This window comes from Bubalus bubalis, chromosome 5, assembly GCF_019923935.1.
Source record: "Bubalus bubalis isolate 160015118507 breed Murrah chromosome 5, NDDB_SH_1, whole genome shotgun sequence".
NCBI classification, from domain to species: domain Eukaryota; kingdom Metazoa; phylum Chordata; class Mammalia; order Artiodactyla; family Bovidae; genus Bubalus; species Bubalus bubalis.
In genome coordinates, this window is record NC_059161.1 from 25,588,419 (window position 1) to 25,607,250 (window position 18,832).

Below are 18,832 nucleotides of genomic sequence, written 5' to 3' on the forward strand. Positions count from 1 at the left end.
GAGGGTCAGCAAAAAAACAGTGAAGTAGTTGGGAAACAGACAGCAAATCCTGCTGCAAAGATACTGATTACACCTCTCTTAACTCCCACCTTGTGACAAAGGCCGGAGTTGTAAATATTTTACTTAATAGTTTATATGTCCCTCAGAAGACAGGATACAAAAGATGTTCTTTCTTTTTGAAAGGGAAACAATATTTTTAACCTAAAGAGAAAATGGAGGGATGGGTGGGAGGGAGGCTTGAGGGAGGGGACATATGTATCCTTATAGCTGATTCACATTGTTGTGCAGCAGAAGCTAACACAACATCGTAAGGCAATTGTCCTCCAATTTAAAATATATCCTATGATAAACCATAATGGAAAAGGATATTTTAAAAAGAATACACACACACACACACACACACACAAATCACTTTGTTGTATAACAGGAATTAATGACAATGTAAATCAACAATGCTTCAATAAAAATAAAAAGAGAAAATGGATTAGATTAATTGCATTTTGGTACCACCTACTTGACTTCCTCCTCTGCAAGGCATAAACTCCTAAACACCTGTATTTAAAATAGTGTAATATTATTATGGTACTTCATGGGATAAGAGAAAATAAATTTTAAAAATCTAAGGACTTCTTGAAAAGGGAATAAAAGGGTGAAAATCAACCAGAAACCTAATTCGGGGAGGAAATAATTTGTGAAAATCAAATAGGTAGATAATGGTGACAAAGCAAATCATGACATTTCTTGGAGGGGGTGATAAATTTTCAGAATCTGAGTTTACTTCTTTGCATTTCATGACATAATGAAGTAGTTAATCTCATACATTCATGTTGAAGAAAACAGGTACCTTGACAGGAGCAAACACTTTTTTAAAGTTTTTATTTTTTATTGGAATATAACTGATTAGCAATGTTGTGATAGTTTCAGGAGGTCAGCAAAGGACCTCAGCCATACATTTACATGTATCTATTCTCCCCCAAATTCCCCTCCCATCCAGGCTGGCACATAATATTGAGTAGAGTTCCCTGTGCTATACAGTAGGTTCTTCCTGGTTACCCATTTTAAATACAGCAGTGTGTACACGTCCATACAAACTCCTTAACTATCCTTCCCTACAACCTTCCCCCCAGCAATCTTAAGTCCGTTCTCTAAGTCTGTGAGTCTGTGTAAGTTTATTTGTATAATTTCTTTTTAGATTCCACAGGTAAGTGATGTCATACAATATTTCTCCTTCTCTGACTTACTTCACTCAGCATGACAAACTCTAGGTCCATCCATGTTTCTGCAAATGGCATTATTTTATTCATTTTAATGACTGAGCAATATTCCATTGTATATATGTACCACATTTTCTTTATTCATTCCTCTGTTGATGGACATTTAGGCTGCTTCCATGTCTTGGCTATTGTAAACAGTGCCACAGTGAACATCGGGGTGCGTGTATCCTTTCAGATCATGTTTTTAAGAGCAGATAATTTTAAAAAGAAGGAAAACAGGCCAAAAAAATACATTAAAATATTTAGCCTCACTAGTAATCAATAACAATGAGATAATGTCTTTATCAAGTTAATAAAAAATAAAAAAAAAACAATAATGCTCAGGGTTGTTAAGGGTAGAACTGTATAGTCTCACAGGTGGCTAGAGGGAGCATAAAAGGTATGACTTTTCTGGGAAGCAAAATATAAGAAAAATCTCAAAAATGAGCCGAGCATCTGATGTAGAATTTTACTTCTAATATTTATTTTGGGGAAATAAACAGAAGCGATACAGTCCATAGGGTTGCAGAGTCGGACACGACTGCAGCAACTTAGCATGAATGTTTAAGGCCAGATATAAAATTTTAATGGTATTGTTTACAAAGCTGAAAACGTCCAAGAGTTAATTAATGAATGTGATGATATTTCTATCCATTAAGTGTGCAGTCATTTAAAATTACACCTATATGCATATACCTGGGAAGAAATTCATAATGCTAATAATAAAGTAGGTTCTGAAATTGTATAGTTTGACTTCAAATTTTTTTAAATTTATAACTATAGACATGAATGCTTACCCCCAAAAAAGCCCAAAATGTTAGCAGTGACAGGATTATGGATACCTATTCTATCTTCTGATATTTTCTATTTTTCTTTAATAAAGATGTACTATTTATGTAACAATATTTTAATAATTAAAGCATAATCAATATACAATATCATTCATTTCAGCTGTACATCATAGTAATTATATTCATTGAAATGGTTACTGTGATAAGTCTAAAAAATGTGGAATGCTTCACAAATTTGCTTCCTCACACAGGGGCTATTCTAATCTTCTCTATATCATTCCAATTTTAGTGTAAATGTTGCCAAAGTAAGCACTATAATAACATTTTAACGACTACTTTATGAACAGAAGTATTTTCACTCAAGGTTTTCTCTCCAAAAATGAAAAAAATCATTTTTTTCATTCACTCCAAAAATGCAGGAGTGTGAGGATGTCCAGAAGATGAAGCTGAATAAGAATTGCATGTGTTCAAGAGTCTAACTTTCAGGAGGAAAGTCTAACTTTCAGGAAAAACAATGAAGAACTTTTATACATGCTCCAGACTTGATTAATTCAGCAAAGATTTTTTTAGGTCATCATTTTATTCTATTTTTCTGGCTTAAAAAATTCTTCATCTGGAGAACTACACTTTCATAAATTGGGGGATATAGGATGAGATGGAGTGGGGAAATTCAAATATTTTCTGTCAGCAGCTTTACTTCTGTCTGTGTTTATCTCATCACCAAGGAAAAATGGTTCACAATAGTCTTCAACCATCAGAAATATCTCAAGATTTCAAATATACAGTAAGAACCATCATACAGATGCTTTTATAGCACCTTTCAAAATGTTAACATCAAACAGCACCTGTAATACCCTTATGTTGTGTTGTTAGTCCCTCAGTCGTGTCGGACTCTGCAACCCCATGGACTGTAGCCCACTAGGCTCCTCTGTCCATGGGACTTTCCAGGCAAGAATACTGGAGTGGGTTGCCATTTCCTTCTCCAGGGGATCTTCCTGACCCAGGGGTCAGGCCTGGGTATCCTGCATCACAGGCAGATTCTTTACCACCTGAGCCACCCAGGGAAGCCCATATAAGCTATATCAAAGCAGTGTGATTCATAGGTCATCATGAAATGCAGGTTTCCAAACTATACACAAAAGTGTCTGTTTTAGCAAGGTTCTCAGTAGCAGTAGTTAGAAACCAATTCTCACTGATTTAAGCAGATCAATAGTGGATTAAAAGGATATTGGGTTGCTGCTGCTGCTAAGTCACTTCAGTTTTGTCCAACTCTGTGTGACCCCATAGACAGCAGCCCACCAGGCTCCCCCATCCCTGGGATTCTCCAGGCAAGAACACTGGAGTGGGTTGCCATTTCCTTCTCCAATGCAGGAAACTGAAAAGTGAAAGTGAAGTCGCTCAGTCGTGTCTGACCCTCAGCGACCCCATGGACTGCAGCCTACCAGGTTCCTCCGTCCATGGGATTTTCCAGGCAAGAGTACTGGAGTGGGGTGCCATTGCCTTCTCCAGGATATTGGGTTATACTTCCATAATTTTTGAAAATGATATTGAGTGCCTCACAGAATTGCTAGGAATGCTTGAAAAACTAAGCTTGAAGTCCAGCAGTAGGGATAAACCACCCACAGAACTGATCTGATGAAGGAGCTGGCTAGGATAACCAACCATCCTGGTTTTTCTGGGGTCGAATGATTTCCAGAGATTCAGAGCTTTCCATGCTAAGACTGGGTAAGAGCTATGCAAGCTGTGAGACTAGGGTTCCCCCCGCAACCCCCCAGCCAGTGCCAGGGACATCAGGCTAGACCACACAGTCTGCCATTTGGCTACCTCTACACCGGAAATGGTAGATTGCAGTAATCTTTCCTGCCAGGAGATTAAGAGAGAGAGATGGTTGCTTGTATCTTCAGGTTAGAGTCAAAAGTCCAGCAGAGATATCTGATTGAAAAGCCTGGGTCATGGGTCATATGCCTTTACCCTAGCTGCAAGGAAGACAGAGAAAGATTATTTGACATCTTCCACTATGGGAGACCTCTTTGCTTACCACCAAGGCTTACACAGTGAGGAATTCTCTAGATAGAGGAAAGCAGTGCAGGTGACCCAGATAATGACCAGTTCCCCTACAGAATCCAAATGATTACTATTTTTAACTCTCTAACATTACTTGAGGACACTAAGGCAATCATTTGTCTTTTTTTTTTTTTTGTCGATCAATTGGCTGACTATATTGACAGGATTCTGATTGGTTACATGTTAAAGAAAACATACAATACAAAATGCAGAAAAAGTTCATTCCATCCCTTCCCCCTAACCCGCTCTTATGCACCCACCCCTAAACACTCGTCGTCGTGCTTTGGCCAGAACACGACTCAGAACCAAAGGTCAGGGTGACCAAGGATGAAGCAGAAGGGGGCTGTGAGCAATGGGTTCATGGCTGTCACAATAATGCGAATGCTGTGAGTCTCCGGGCTGTGATTCAGTGGGTGAGAGAGGCACTGCAGCCTGATGACCAACAGTTGAGGGAAGAGCTGCCCCTCCCTTCTCTGGCCCCTCTGGCCTTCCCTTCCGCTCAGAACCAAGAGCACTCCAAACACAGTAAGGATATGGATGCTCCTGCTGACATTGTAGTTTCTTTGATTTAAATTAAGTTTTAAAAGTCAGACTAACAACATGTCACTGTAATACTATTACCTGATTACCTGATCACACAATATTAATTACCTGATCACACAGTAGTTTATGTTTGCTAAAAATTTTATAACTATATGACAAAAATAATCCTATATTTAGGTTGTAAAAAGTTTAATCCTCTGATTTTTATCCACCACAATGGATTGTTCCCTTTTCATTATTTTCTCAGGAGAAATCTTTTCTCTCTTTTGTTTTTAATATTTTTAATATTTCTAGAGAAGACAAATATTTGCCAAGGAGAAATGGATTTGAATGGAAAACTTTTATCAAGGACAAATGTTAAGAACAGTAATGGACAATGTGTTCTGCGTAACTCTTTGGCCTTCACTCTTACATTTGTTGTGGTTAAGTGACTTGAGCAAAGAATTTCAAATCAGCGCTTGTGTACTTTTCGTAGCTGTTCATTTCTCTTGCAGAATGACCTGGAACAAACCCATTAAAATTTTGTTGTCTTATCTTCATATACTGAACTATAAAAGTGAAAATGCCCATAATAGATCAAAGATACAGTTTTTACTGATTATAAACAACAAAACAACAGACTCAGAGCCTGGTCCTGCCTTTCATGGTGTAATTGTGCATTCTTGAGAATATCACTTAAATTCTCACATGTCAATTTCTTTGATCTATAAATGATAGTAATATCTATACTATTTCAAAATATATATGAGAAAAAGATTTTTAAAAGTATAGAACAATAAGTGCAAAGTGTTATTATTGAATGACTCTTTCAGGATTTAGTGCTAAAAATGCAGAATGCTTCCTTTTATTTTATCTGGAAAATATGTCTCTGAAAATAAATTTAAAATTATAGAAGCTAATAGATAAATCCTTTCACATTTATAGTTATCTTCTGCATGGTAGATTTTTAAGTGGTAATTATTAATTCAGTTTTCTTACACTTACCGTTTCCTAAACTCCATTTTTTCAAAAGCTTTCTGAATTATATTTATAGTCTCTGAAGTCCTGGGGATGCTCTTCTGTGGTTTTTTCTTTTTTTTAACCTAAGATGTCCAAGATAAGATTGCATACAAGAGACAACCATTAATACAGGAAATAGTAGCAGAATGATTCTACTTAAAATAATTGCCCCCTAATGGAAGTATAGAATGTAAACTCCATTTATACTGAGAAGAACAAATGGGGAGGAGGAGAATCTGTTGAAAGAGATTTGCTTGACAAATATACCATATCTACTTTGTGAAATTACCAAGTGCCTAAGGACTAGAAAAGTACTCACATGCCCCCAATGAAGAGGCTCCTTTGTTTCCTTGATAGCTGGCCCTTTGAACAGTGTCTGGATAATCTCACATTAACTCTCTGGAGCTGTGAATTTATAGATTAAAAATTGCTGATATAGGACAGCCATGTGATTAATCAAGATACCAGAAATATCAGCAAGCAGGCAAGAGGCTTATTCTGGCAGCTTCATAACTGGGGCTCTTGGGTAGGGGAAGAATATCTCAATCCCACTCCTTTACAAAAGTCCTTTCTATATCTTAGCCTTTGCTGTCTAAACCTAAATAGAATTCCTTTCTATTTTTAATCCCCTTTCAACATAGTGAAAGCAGAATTTACACACCAGATTTTGCCTTTTATCCATCAGCACTTTAGTTGAAGACAAACTACACTGCCTGTTAATCTCAAGTGGGATAAACCCTTCTGACTTTTCTCTCACACCTGCTTTAAGTGTGTTTATCACAGAAGTTGGGCTTAAGCAATTGGTTTGATTTGCAGAGCTGGTACTGCCTATTTCTCTGGGTGACCTTGGGCGAGCTCTCAGATTCTTTTCATAGAGAATGTGATATAGTTAATAAAGAACTATGTGATCTGTCTTGCTCATGATGAAAACTTTTTGTTGGTTGATTTCTTGATTGTGAGGCAGAGCTTAGATTCACAGTGCTGAAGAGAGTAGATCCTATTTGTAGAGTTAAATATTCAATTCAGGATTGTTAATACCTAAGAATATGACGGAATTTGACTTACTTCTTCATGAGGCTGAGACACGCAAAACCCTACACATTAATACGAGTAGAATGCAGGTGATGCCACACTATGTCCTGAAAGAACTATAAAGATGTATAAGAAATAATCCCTGATCACAAGGATATCACAGCCTAGTAATGACTTGCTACAATAACTTCTGACACATTTTTAAAAGATTCAGTTCAGGGTCTTCCCTGGTGATCCAGTCACTAAGATTCCATCCTCCTACTGCAGGGAGCCCAGGTTCAATCCCTGGTCAGGGAACTAGATCCCACATGCTGCAACTAAGAGTTCCCAGGCCACAGCTAAAGATCCTGCATGCTGCAACAAAGACCCGGGACAACCAAATAAATAAATAAAAGACTCAATTTAAAATACAATTGAACACAGGCATATATATAAACATAATTCATTAAAATGTACATCTGTTTTGTGCATTGTCTGTATGACTCTTTAACAGTAAAATTATCTACGGATAAAAGCAAAACAAAACAAAAATACAATTGAGACCATTCACCATGTTCAAGGCATGGTTAAAAAAAAATAATAATTCCTATTGCAGTGTTCTAAATAATTTTTATGAAATATGATTATCAATTAAATTTTTGTCTTTCTTTTATAAAAGTCAGTAAGTTTTACAGGATATTTAAAACAGAGAAGAGTCCTAAGTCCTTCCACCTATCATTTCTCTGTTTCCAAAGACAGTAACTCTCAACTCTTTGTGATTTTCTTCATATGAACTTCCATACTGCAAATAACACACTTGGATTGCTGGTAGCTCAGACAGTAAAGAATCAACCTGCAGTGCAAGAGATCTGGGTTTGATCCCTGGGTTGGGAAGATCGCCTGGAGAAGGAAAAGGCTACCCACTCCAATTTTCTTGCTGGGATCAGAGGAGCCTGGTGGGCTACAGCCCATGGAGTCTCAAAGAGTCGAATATGACTGAGTGGATTTCACTTTCACTATTGCTATACCATGTTCTTTCTGTTGTAGGGATTCTCTGTTATTTTCATTCAGTTCAATTCAGTCATTCATCGTGTCTGACTCTGTGAGACCCCATGGACTGCAGCACGCCAGGCTTCCCTGTCCATCATCAACTCCTGGAGCTTGCTCAAACTCAAGTCCATTGAGTCGGTGATACCATTCAACCGTCTCATCTTCTGTCATCCCCTTCTCCTCCTGCCCTCAATCTTTCCCAGCATCAGGGTCTTTTCTAATGAGTTGGCTCTTTGCATCAGGTGGCCAAAGTATTGGAGTTTCAGCTTCAACATCAGTCCTTCCAATGAATATTCAGAACTGATTTCCTTTAGGATTGACTGGTTGGATCTCCTTGCAGTCCAAGGGACTCTCGAGAGTCTTCTCCAACACCACAGTTCAAAAGCATCAATTCTTTGGCACTTAGATTTCTTCATGGTCCAACTCTCACATCCATACATGACTACTGAAAAAACCATAGTTTTGACTATGTGGACTTTTGTTGGTAAAGTAATGTCTCTGCTTTTTAATATGCTGTCTAGGTTGGTCATAGCTTTTCTTCCAATAAGCAAGTGGTCTTTGAATTTCATGGCTGCAGACACCATCTGCAGTGATTTTTGGAGCCCAGAAACATAAACTGTGTCACTGTTTCCATTGTTTCCAAATCTATTTGCCATTAAGTGACAGGATCTGATGCCATGATCTTAGGTTTTTTTGAATGTTGAGTTTTAAGCCAGCTTTTTCACTCTCCTCTTTCACTTTTATCAAGAGTCTTCCCTCACTCCATCACAATTAAACAGATACACACGCAATCATGATGAGTTCCCATTCCTCATCATCCCAATATAGTGATTAGATAAATGTATACTGTTTCTATTATTATTATATATGCTTTCAGAACAGTGGTCAACTAGGGCCATTTTTGCAAAATATTTTGCTTTCTCTAGAGTTGATAACTTCTATGTAAGTTTAGTTAATATTCTAATCCCTAATTCAATCAAACAATCAGTCAGGTACTTAAATTCATTAATGTATACTATCAGTTTCATCTTCCTAAATATTTCTATCCCCAGCCTCTGACCTACTCCAGCTCGGACTTGTTGCACAGCTATGGTCCTAAGATCTCCCTTGGCAAACACCTTGGAGAATCCTTCACTCCTGTCCTATGAAGATGTCCTGATTGGAACACAACCTTCATTAAGTTCATGAGAAAGGATATATACATGGAAAATAAGTTTTTTGAGACCTTGCATGTCTGAAAATGCCTTTTCCCCCTTCTACTTGCGTACTGAGTATAGAATTCTAGGTCGGAAATAATTTTCCTTCATGATTGTGAGGCCATTTCACTGTTGCTTTCTGCTTCTAATATTGCTTTTGAAAAAGCAAAAGACATTCTGATTCTTGATTGTTGGTATGAAACGTCTGTCCTCTTTTTTTGGAAGTTTGTAGGATCCTACCTTTTTCCCCAGTGAAAATCCATGGTCATGTGTCTGGGTGGGGGTCTTTTTTTCCCATCCTTGATCATATATACCCAAGTAAGATTCTTCAATCTGAAAACTCATGGCTTTCAGTTCTAGGAAATTTTTGTAAATTATCTTATTAATTCCTTTCCAATTGTTTTCTTATTTCTTTCTGTCAGGAACTCCTATTATTCATTTGTAAGACTTCTTGGACTTGTTCTCTGGATTTTTGCCCCCTCTCTTATTTTCTACCTCTTGCTCTTTTTGCTCTGCTTTCTGAAATATCTCCTCAATTGGATCTTCCAAGCTTTCTGTTGAGTTTTTCATGCTACCATGACTTTCATTTCAAAGAATAATTTTTGCTGTCTGAATATTGTTTTTATGTAGCATCTTGTTTCATGAATATAACATCTCTTTTATTTAAGTTTTTTTTCTCCTTGCCTAGTTGCTATCTCAACTTTTTTTTTCTTTTCCTTTTTAAATATTCATTTTTATTTTTATCTGTTTTATGATTTCTTCAACTTCTGGTATTAAATTGATTGTTTGCTCATGTAGGACACTGAAAGCTGATTGAAAGCTTTGAGCATATGTCAATTTCAAGTTTTAGTGTGAAATGATATGGCTGAGTTGTTTTTTGTTTATTGAGGAATCCCTGAAGTATTATCTTTAGCTTTATTTATGCACTGTGATTCTCAGAGAAGGATCTTCCAATTTCTTGCCTAGAAGGTCTAGGCCTGATTGCTGGTATTTTGGAGTCAACTGTCGTAAGAGTACTTGCTCAGACACTCAGTCATGCCTGATTCTTTGCGACCTTATGGACTGTAGCCCACCAGGCTCCTCTGACCATGGGATTCTCCTGGCAAGAATACTGGAGTGGGTTGCCATTTCCTCCTCTAAGGGATCTTCCCAACCCAGGGATCAAACCTGTGTCTCTTATGTCTCCTGTATTGGCAGGCAGGTTCTTTACCACTGAGCCACCTGAGAAGCTAGTGAGAGGACTTAGGATTCAGCAGTCAGCATGCACTCACATTCTCCCATGCTTGGTACAGTATTCAACATTCAACTGTGACTGATGACAGTCAGACCGGAGACCTCTCTGTTTTACCCTCTCCAAAGAAAAAGTCTATAGTCTTTTGTGGGGGGCAGGGAGTAGATAATAAATCAGTAGCGTGGACTGAGAAATAAAATCTAGCTGTGTATTTTATTATCTTTCAACTAACATTCCTTTTAAAAAATTCCCCCTACTTTTATTTCCATTTAAAGAGATACCTAGTCTTGCTAATTCCTGGCATTTTAAGCATTTCTGCAGCACAAGTCAGTTTAGTTCTTGGCTTTCCTCCTGCTAGTTTAGTAAGCTACTTTCACTGGACTCCTCTCAGTAACCACCAATCTGTACCTGTCTGCTTCATAGCAGACAAAATGTCATTAATTTTGTTTATTCTCCTGTTTTCTAGCTTGTCAGTTTATGGCCTTATATTTTTTTAAAACCTAGTTTTACTGAAGTTTCGGGAAGGAGCAAAATTAGGTGTATGTGCTCCCTTTTACTGAGAAACTCCCATTTATTTTTTTTACTGGGAGACTACTGAATTAAAGGAATTTAATCCAAACCAGAATCATCAGAGAGACACCATCAAAAGCTAACATAGCTCTCCTCTTGTTCCAGTAGGAGCTTATGAAGAGAAAAAAATGGCATGTTGCTCCACACAAAAAATGAAGACCCATTAAAATATGGGTAGGGTGAAGCATAACTAATCAATGACATATTTCCTTCTACAATATTGATTTAGGCTGTACTATTAGTTAAAAATTAATACCTGTTTTTTATGAATAAACTTCATTTTTAGAGCAGTTATAAGCTTACAGAAAAATTACACAGAAAATACAGAGTTCCCAAATACCCTTTTCTACCCTCCGACAGTTTCTCCTGTTCTTAACCTCTTGCATGAGTGGAGTACATTGTTACAATTGATGAACCGATATTGATATGCTATTAAAGTCCATGGTTTCCTCTACGGTTCATTCTTTGTGTTGTACAGGTTTTTTGTTTGTTTGTTTTGTAAAATGCAGTGTCATGTATCCAGCGCTATAGTGTCATACAAAATAGTTTCGGCACCATAAAATACCCTTGCATCACCTATTCGATCCTTCTTTTTTCCCTCTCTTCAAATCACTTACAACTACTGATCATTTTACTGTCTCTGCAGTTTAGCCTTTTCAAGAATGTCATATTGTTGATATTATACAGTATGCAGGCTTTTTATACACACTTCTTTCACTTAACAATGTGAAACAACATTTAAGGTTTTTCATATCTTTTTGTGACTTGATAGCTTATGTCTTTTTATCACTACAACATAATCCACTGTATGGATGTACTACAGTTTGTTTATCCACTCACCTAGCAAAGAACATCTTGGTTGCTTCCAAGTAGTAGCAGTTATGAATAAAGCTGCTATAAACATTTGTATATATGTTTTTGTGTGGACATGAATTTTCAACTTATCTGGGTAAATACCTAGGGCAATGTTTCTGAATTAGATGGTAAGATTATGTTTACTTTTTAACAAACTACTAGACTGTCTTCCAAAGGGGCTGTACTAGTTTGTATTCCCATCAGACATAAATGAGAGTTCCGATTGTTCCACATCCTTGTCAGCATTTGGTGTTGACAGTATTTGGAATTTTAGCCACTCCAATGGATATGTAGTAGGAAATCACTGTTGTTTTAATTTGCGGTGCCCTAGTGACATAATGTTGAGCATCTCTTCACACATGCTTATCATATGTATATCTTCTTTGGTGAGGTGTCTGGTCAGATCTTTTGCCCATTTTTAAACTGGGTTGTGGGACTTCCCTAGCAGTCTAGTGGTTAGGACTGCTCACTTCCACTGCAGGGGTTGTGGGTTTGAGCCCTGGTTAGAGAACTAAGATCCCACATGCCACAGGGCAACTAAGCAAGGCAATGAAGATTCTGTGTGATGCAACTAAGACCCGATGCCACCAAATAAATTAATTAATTTTTTAAAAAAGAACAAGAAGAGTGGGGAGAGGTTCCATGAGTAATTTAATCAGTCCCTGAACTAATAAAATCAGCATGCCTACAAACATACTGTGGAAATGTAAAAAAGGTCATCTGAACAGTAGACTCCATATGCTCCATTGGCATGAAAACAAGACTCTCATTCCCTTTTACCACCACTCCCAAACTTCCCAGCATGTGGGAATTAAGCAACACTTAATACCAAGGTGAGGCCTCAAGTATGCTACTTAAAAATAAATGGCTCAAGCTTGGGACATTTTATCAAATGGAGAGGTTATGAAAGATTTATCCAGTAAATTAAATCTCTGTGAGTATGAGGTTTTTCCAAATAGAAAAGATTACTTAAAAAAGATTACATTACTAAAGAAAACAACATCCAGACTTGCCTGGTCAGTGGATAAGAATCCACCTGCCAATGTAGGTTCCAACCCTGGTCCAGGAAGATCCCACATACTGTGGAGAAAGCCTGTGTGTGCCCCAACTACTGAAGCCTGCATGCCCTAGAGCCTGTGCTCCACAACAAGAGAAGCCACTGCAATGAGAATCCTGCCCACTGGAACTAGAGAGTAGCCCCCGCTTGCTGCAACTAGAGAAAGCCCATGTGCAGCAATGAAGATCCAGTGCAACTAAAAATAATAAATAATTTAATTTTAAAAAATCTCATCTCAATCTGGGAGATAAATTGCATGATCATTCAACTTACAAGGGAAGTGAAAACAGTGCTCAAGAGTTCTCCAGAAAACCCTATTCTTACTCATGTAGACTACAAGAGTCCCCATTCTTAAAAAAGGAAAGAAGAGAGAGGTCATACAATTTGGTTAAACATTCATACATGCATTAATAACAGAACTTCCTGAAATCAGAGATGCTAGAGCCATTGTTGCTCAAATAGCTGTCAGAGGCATTTTAAGCTATCAAATGGCTTTTTAACTAGATTATCTCATATGTCCCTGCTCGCTTTCACCCTGCCTGGAAAGTCCCTCTGAATTTGGAAGTTTTTCTCTGGTCTTTGAGAAAATTTCCATGCTCCAAAGAGCCAAATAACCTGCTACAGGAAGATCCCTAGATATTTAGATGATCTAATAGTTTATGTTTAGAACTAGGTCACAACATTCTTTTTTCCCATTCAGGTCCTCCTTCCTGTTACTATTTTGAATATTAAATAGAGTCCTCACTGAGAGGAACTGCCTAGTTTTAAGGCAGAAAAAGTCAATCAACAATTTCTGAGCAACCTTTATGTAGGTCCTTAGGTATGTTGTCTTTGGGTACAAAAGCTCACAATATAGTCAAACAATAAATACATTAAATAATTGCTTTTAAAGGCCATATTACACAAATAATATTGTGGAAGTACAAAATAACCCAATGATTTATGCAGTTTAGAAATTAAGCACAAAAGGAATTAAAGAAAAGGGAGCTGAATGTCTTAAATATTGGAAGAGCTTTGGTTAAAAGGACAGATTCTCTGTGTGTGTATGTGTGTGTGTTTGTGTGTGTGCTACTTTGGTAGTAAAGTAATGAGAATATCTTTGAAGTACTCAGATTAAAATAGTACCTCTCAAGTTAAATTGTAGTTATCATGTTGACATTTTGAAAAAAAAAAAAAAGGAGTGATGAGAAGCAGAGTTGTACTATTCATAAACTCTAGCTATCATAAATCCAGCACTATTTAAAGAAATACAGGAAGGAACCATGGTAGGAAAGAGACATAAGATATTATTTTTTAAAGCAGATTAAGAAAACCAACTAGATCTTTTATAAACTAAAAAAATACCATAATGGACATTAAAAAAACCCAAGGGAAAATTACTTAAGCTAGCTGATGATCATTTATAAAAAGATCTTCATGACTGTGTCAAAGGATTGTTTGATAAATATAAAAGGAATGTAAATCTGAATTACTGGTTCTAGACAATAGAAATCAACTCTGGTTGATTCAAATAGAAAAAGAATTTATGGATGTTGGATAACTTACAGAATCTACTGGAGAACTGGAGAACCAGATCCTTAGGCTACCTAACCTTAAATGATGTTCATAATAACATCTCAGGACTGGCACAGGAAGGGCACCATTCCTCCTAACACAAAGCAGCATCTGCAACAACCTGTACCACCCAATACCACTAATACAAGACACTGTATCACCAAAAGACATGTCTATCACTCTGATCCAGGGAGTGGATCTTTCAGCAACTTCCCCTGAGTTCCTCATAGTCTCAGCCACCACTGCTGCTGCTACTGCTGCTGCTAAGTCGCTTCAGTCGTGTCCGACTCTGTGCAACCCCAGAGACGGCAGCCCACCAGGCTCCCCCGTCCCTGAGATTCTCCAGGCAAGAACACTGGAGTGGGTTGCCATTTCCTTCTCCAATGAATGAAAATGAAAAGTTAAAGTGAAGTCGCTCAGTCATGTCCAACTCTTAGCAACCCCATGGACTGCAGCCTACCAGGCTCCTCCATCCATAGGATTTTCCAGGCAAGAGTACTGGAGTGGGGTGCCATTGCTTTCTCCACTACCACCTGCTAAATGTTTCAGGAGAGTGGCTCTGACTGGTGCTGGAAGAGCAGGTATCTGGAATAGTCAGTTTCTCTACTTTAAGACAGAAACCCTGTATATTACAAGCATTAGTCATTCAGTCATGTTCAACTCTTTGCAACCCCATGGACTGTAGCCCACCAGGCTCCTCTGTCCATAGGATTCTTCAGGCAAGAATACTGGAGTAGGTTGCCATTCCCTTCTCCAGGGGATCTTCCTGACCCAGAGATCGAACCTGGGTCTCCTGCATTGCAGGCAGATTCTTTACCGTCTGAACCACCAGGGAAGCCCATCCATATTACCAAAGAGCTTCAAATACTAGGCAGTCAAAAAGAAAAAAGCCAGTGTTACTGTAATTCACTCTGTAACTGCCCAATAGAAGCAAACACACTTCTTCCTATTGTTATACAACTAATTACTTCTGCTCAATAATGACTGTAACATATCCTTCAACAAATGGAAACCTGTTCTATCACCCCCAAATGGGGACATCATCAGTTGGTGCAGGGGGGTTTAACTATTATTAAAAGCTCTTCTTGTTAGTAAAGCTGTATTGGAACACAGCCATTCCCATTTGTTACATATTATCTATGGCTGCTTTTGTTCTATAGTGTCAAAGTTGAACAGTGGTAAGAGACTGTCTCAGAAAGTCTAAAATATTTCCTATCAGACCATTTACAGAAAAAGTTTACCGACCATTGAATTAGTTCATTCAGCTCCAAGTCCACAGTTTTTGCGTAATATCTGCTGCTGCTGCTGCTGCTGCTCCTGCTAAGTCATTTCAGTCATGTCCGACTCTGTGCGACCCCATAGACGGCAGCCCACCAGGCTCCTCCGTCCATGGGATTCTCCAGGCAAGAGTACTGGAGTGGGGTGCCATTGCCTTCTCTGGAGTAATATCTATTATTCCTTTAATCATATCATTATCCCATCACAATATTCTAACCTCCGAACTAAATTATAAAGACAAATACCATTTCCTTCTCCAATGCAGGAAAGTGAAAAGTGAAAGTGAAGTCGCTCAGTTGTGTCCGACTCTTAGCGACCCCATGGGCTGCAGCCCACCAGGCTCCTCCGTCCATGGGATTTTCCAGGCAAGAGTACTGGAGTGGGGTGCCATTGCCTTCTCTGGAGTAATATCTATTATTCCTTTAATCATATCATTATCCCATCACAATATTCTAACCTCCGAACTAAATTATAAAGACAAATACCAACTACAAATCCAGTATAAAATGGTGCGGAAAATAGAAAACATTTTTTTAAATCTTCAAAGATAAATTTATACTTTATTACTTAATTCAACAATTGTTTATTGAATACTTACCATGTGTACTCTTCCATATACTGGAGTTACGGTTGTGAACAAACATTATTAGGAGCGACAAGCAATAAATATCATTTAGATAGTGATGAGAAGAAAAATAAAATGGGTGGAGGGAGGAAATATATGAAGAGGAATAGAGTTGCAATTTTAGACAGGGTAACCAAAGACATCCTTGTTGAGAAGCTGACATTGAATAAAGACCTAAAAGAGATGATAAGATGAGATATGAGATATGCAGGTATATGGGGAAGATCAGTTGAGATAAGGGGAACAACATACACTGAAGCTCTAAAGAAGAAAGCCAGTGTTGGAGAGAGTAGTAGAATATGAGATCAAAAGAGGGGAGATGACCTCAATGTTCACTGCAATACTATTTACAATAGCCAGGACATGGAAGCTACCTAGATGTCCATTGACAGATGAATGAATAAAGAAGTTGTCGTACATTTATACAAAGGAATATCACTCAGCCATAAAAAGGAATGTGTTTGAGAGTTCTAGTGAGGTGGATGAAACTAGAGCCTGTTATACAGAGTGAAGTAAGTCAGAAAGAGAAAAACCAATACCATATATTAACGCATATATATGGAATCTAGCAAGGAGATCAAACCAGTCAATCCTAAAGGAAATCAATCCTGAATTTCACTAGAAGGACTGATGCTGAAGCTGAAGCTCCAGTACTTTGGCCACCTGATGAAAAGAACCAACTCACTGGAAAAGACCCTGATGCTGGGAAAGATTGAAGATAGGAGGAGAAGGGGACAACAGAGGATAAGATGGTTGGATGGCATCACTGATTCAATGGACATGAGTTTGAGCAAGCTCCAGAAGATGCTTGAGATTGCTCAAGGACAAGGAAGCCTGGCGTTGCCGCAGTCCATGTGGTTGCAGAGTTGGACACAACTGAGCGACTGAACAGGAACAATGGAATATAAAAAAATGTTACTGATGAACGTATTTGCAGGGCAGGAATAAAGATGCAGACATAGAGAATGGACTTGTGGACACAGTTCAGGGAGGAGCAGGTGGGACGAACTGAGAGAGTAGCACTGAAACACATACACTACCGTGTCTAAAACAGATGGCCAGCGGGAATTGCTGGATAACACAGAGAGCTCAACCTAGAGGGGTGGGGTGGGGTAGGGGGTGAGAGGAAGGTTTAAGAGAGAGGGGATGTGTGTATACTTATGACTGATTCATGTTGTTGTATGACAGAAGCCAATACAACATTATAAAGCAATTATCCTGCAATTAAAAAGTAATACAAAATTTGAAAAAAAAATTAAAAAGAAGGGGCCAGATGATGTAGTCAAAAAGTTGTTATAAAAATTTTAACTCTTTCTCTCATGTCTGATGTGACACAGCAGAGGAGAAAATACAGATCTATGCTGCAGCTCTTTTCCCTGAAAATGGTTATGAGAGCATACGAGATATCTATGAACTTAATTCTTAGATGAAGATGGCACATTCTCTTTGTCTTTAGCAAGATAGTCACCAGATAGTCATCCTTCATTCCTAAAAGATATGAATCTTTGGTGGTCCTGCCTGTATAATCTCCTACAGTCTTCTACCACCTTATACCTCTGAATATGTCAATAACAGAAGCCCCAATAGATGGTCTCCACCCATAACATTCCTCCCCCCTTTTTTTGGAGCATCAATTCCTATTTTCCCGATATCCAAAATCAGTTACCTCAATAAATCATAATAATATTCCCCTTTTCTGGGTCAATTGGACCAATGGTAAAAGTAACCTAAAATGACCAGATAAAATTATTAAATTGCTCTTGTATTCCCTGTAGAAGCATTCTTCTCTTGCTTTCTTAGATTAATAAATAATCAACACTCAGAGCTGCAGGTACAGGAAGTGAAAACATTTGAGGAGACTATTATGCTTTCATTTAGAACACATTTATCAAGACTGGCATGGACTCTCTCAAACTATCAATGCTATAAAGTGAAAACAAAGTAACTGGGGAGCCATTCTAGACTTCAAAATGTTGAGACATGACTACTAAGTGCAATGCATGATCCTTGATTGGCTGTTGTATCAAACTTTTTTAAAAAGCTATAAAAATATTATTGGAACAATTGAGAAAATTCAAAAATAGACTGGATATATATACAAATGTGAATTATCCTGAGTGTGATATGGTTATGTACTATATGTATCATAACTGAGGAATGTTGAATTATTTAGGAATGGAGTATAATGATGCCTGCAACTTACTCTCAAAGGAACAGCAACAACAACAAAAATGTGTGTGTGTGTACATTAATAGTGCAACTGAAAGAGAAATAAAGCAAATGTAGCAAAATGTTTTTTGAGAGCAAATGTAGCAAAATGTTTGGAGAAGAAAATGGCAATCCACTCCATTGGTCTTGCCTGGTCGCACAGAGTCAAACACGACTGAAGCGACCTAGCAGCAGCAGCAGCAGCAAAATGTTAACAATTAGTGAATCTAACGGAGAAGGCAGTGGCACCCCACTCCAGTACTCTTGCCTGGAAAATCCCATGGATGGAGAAGTCTGGTGGGCTGCAGTCCATGGGGTCGCTAAAAGTCCGACACGACTGAGCGACTTCCCTTTCACTTTTCACTTTCATGCATTGGAGAAGGAAATGGCAACCCACTTCAGTGTTCTTGCCTGGAGAATCCCAGGGATGGGGGAGCCTGGTGGGCTGCTGTCTCTGGGGTCGCACAGAGTCGGACACGACTGAGCAACTTGGCGGCAGCAGCAGCAGCAGTGAATCTAAGTATTTATGAGATCACTCAACAAACAC

At 38.2% G+C, this 18,832-nt stretch overlaps 1 long non-coding RNA gene and 1 other non-coding gene across 2 annotated transcripts; both read right to left on the reverse strand.

Moving 5' to 3' along the window:
* Positions 1 to 2,255: 2,255 nt before the first annotated feature.
* Positions 2,256 to 2,357, reverse strand: LOC112585293. The gene has a single exon (XR_003109769.1). It is a non-coding gene; the product is annotated as a U6 spliceosomal RNA (small nuclear RNA).
* A 2,625-nt stretch (positions 2,358 to 4,982) lies between these two features.
* LOC123333567 lies at positions 4,983 to 6,149 on the reverse strand. Its single transcript, XR_006550942.1, has 3 exons — positions 5,970 to 6,149; positions 5,636 to 5,733; positions 4,983 to 5,151 (listed from the first exon to the last, which is right to left on the reverse strand). It is a non-coding gene; the product is annotated as an uncharacterized LOC123333567 (long non-coding RNA).
* Positions 6,150 to 18,832: the final 12,683 nt, after the last annotated feature.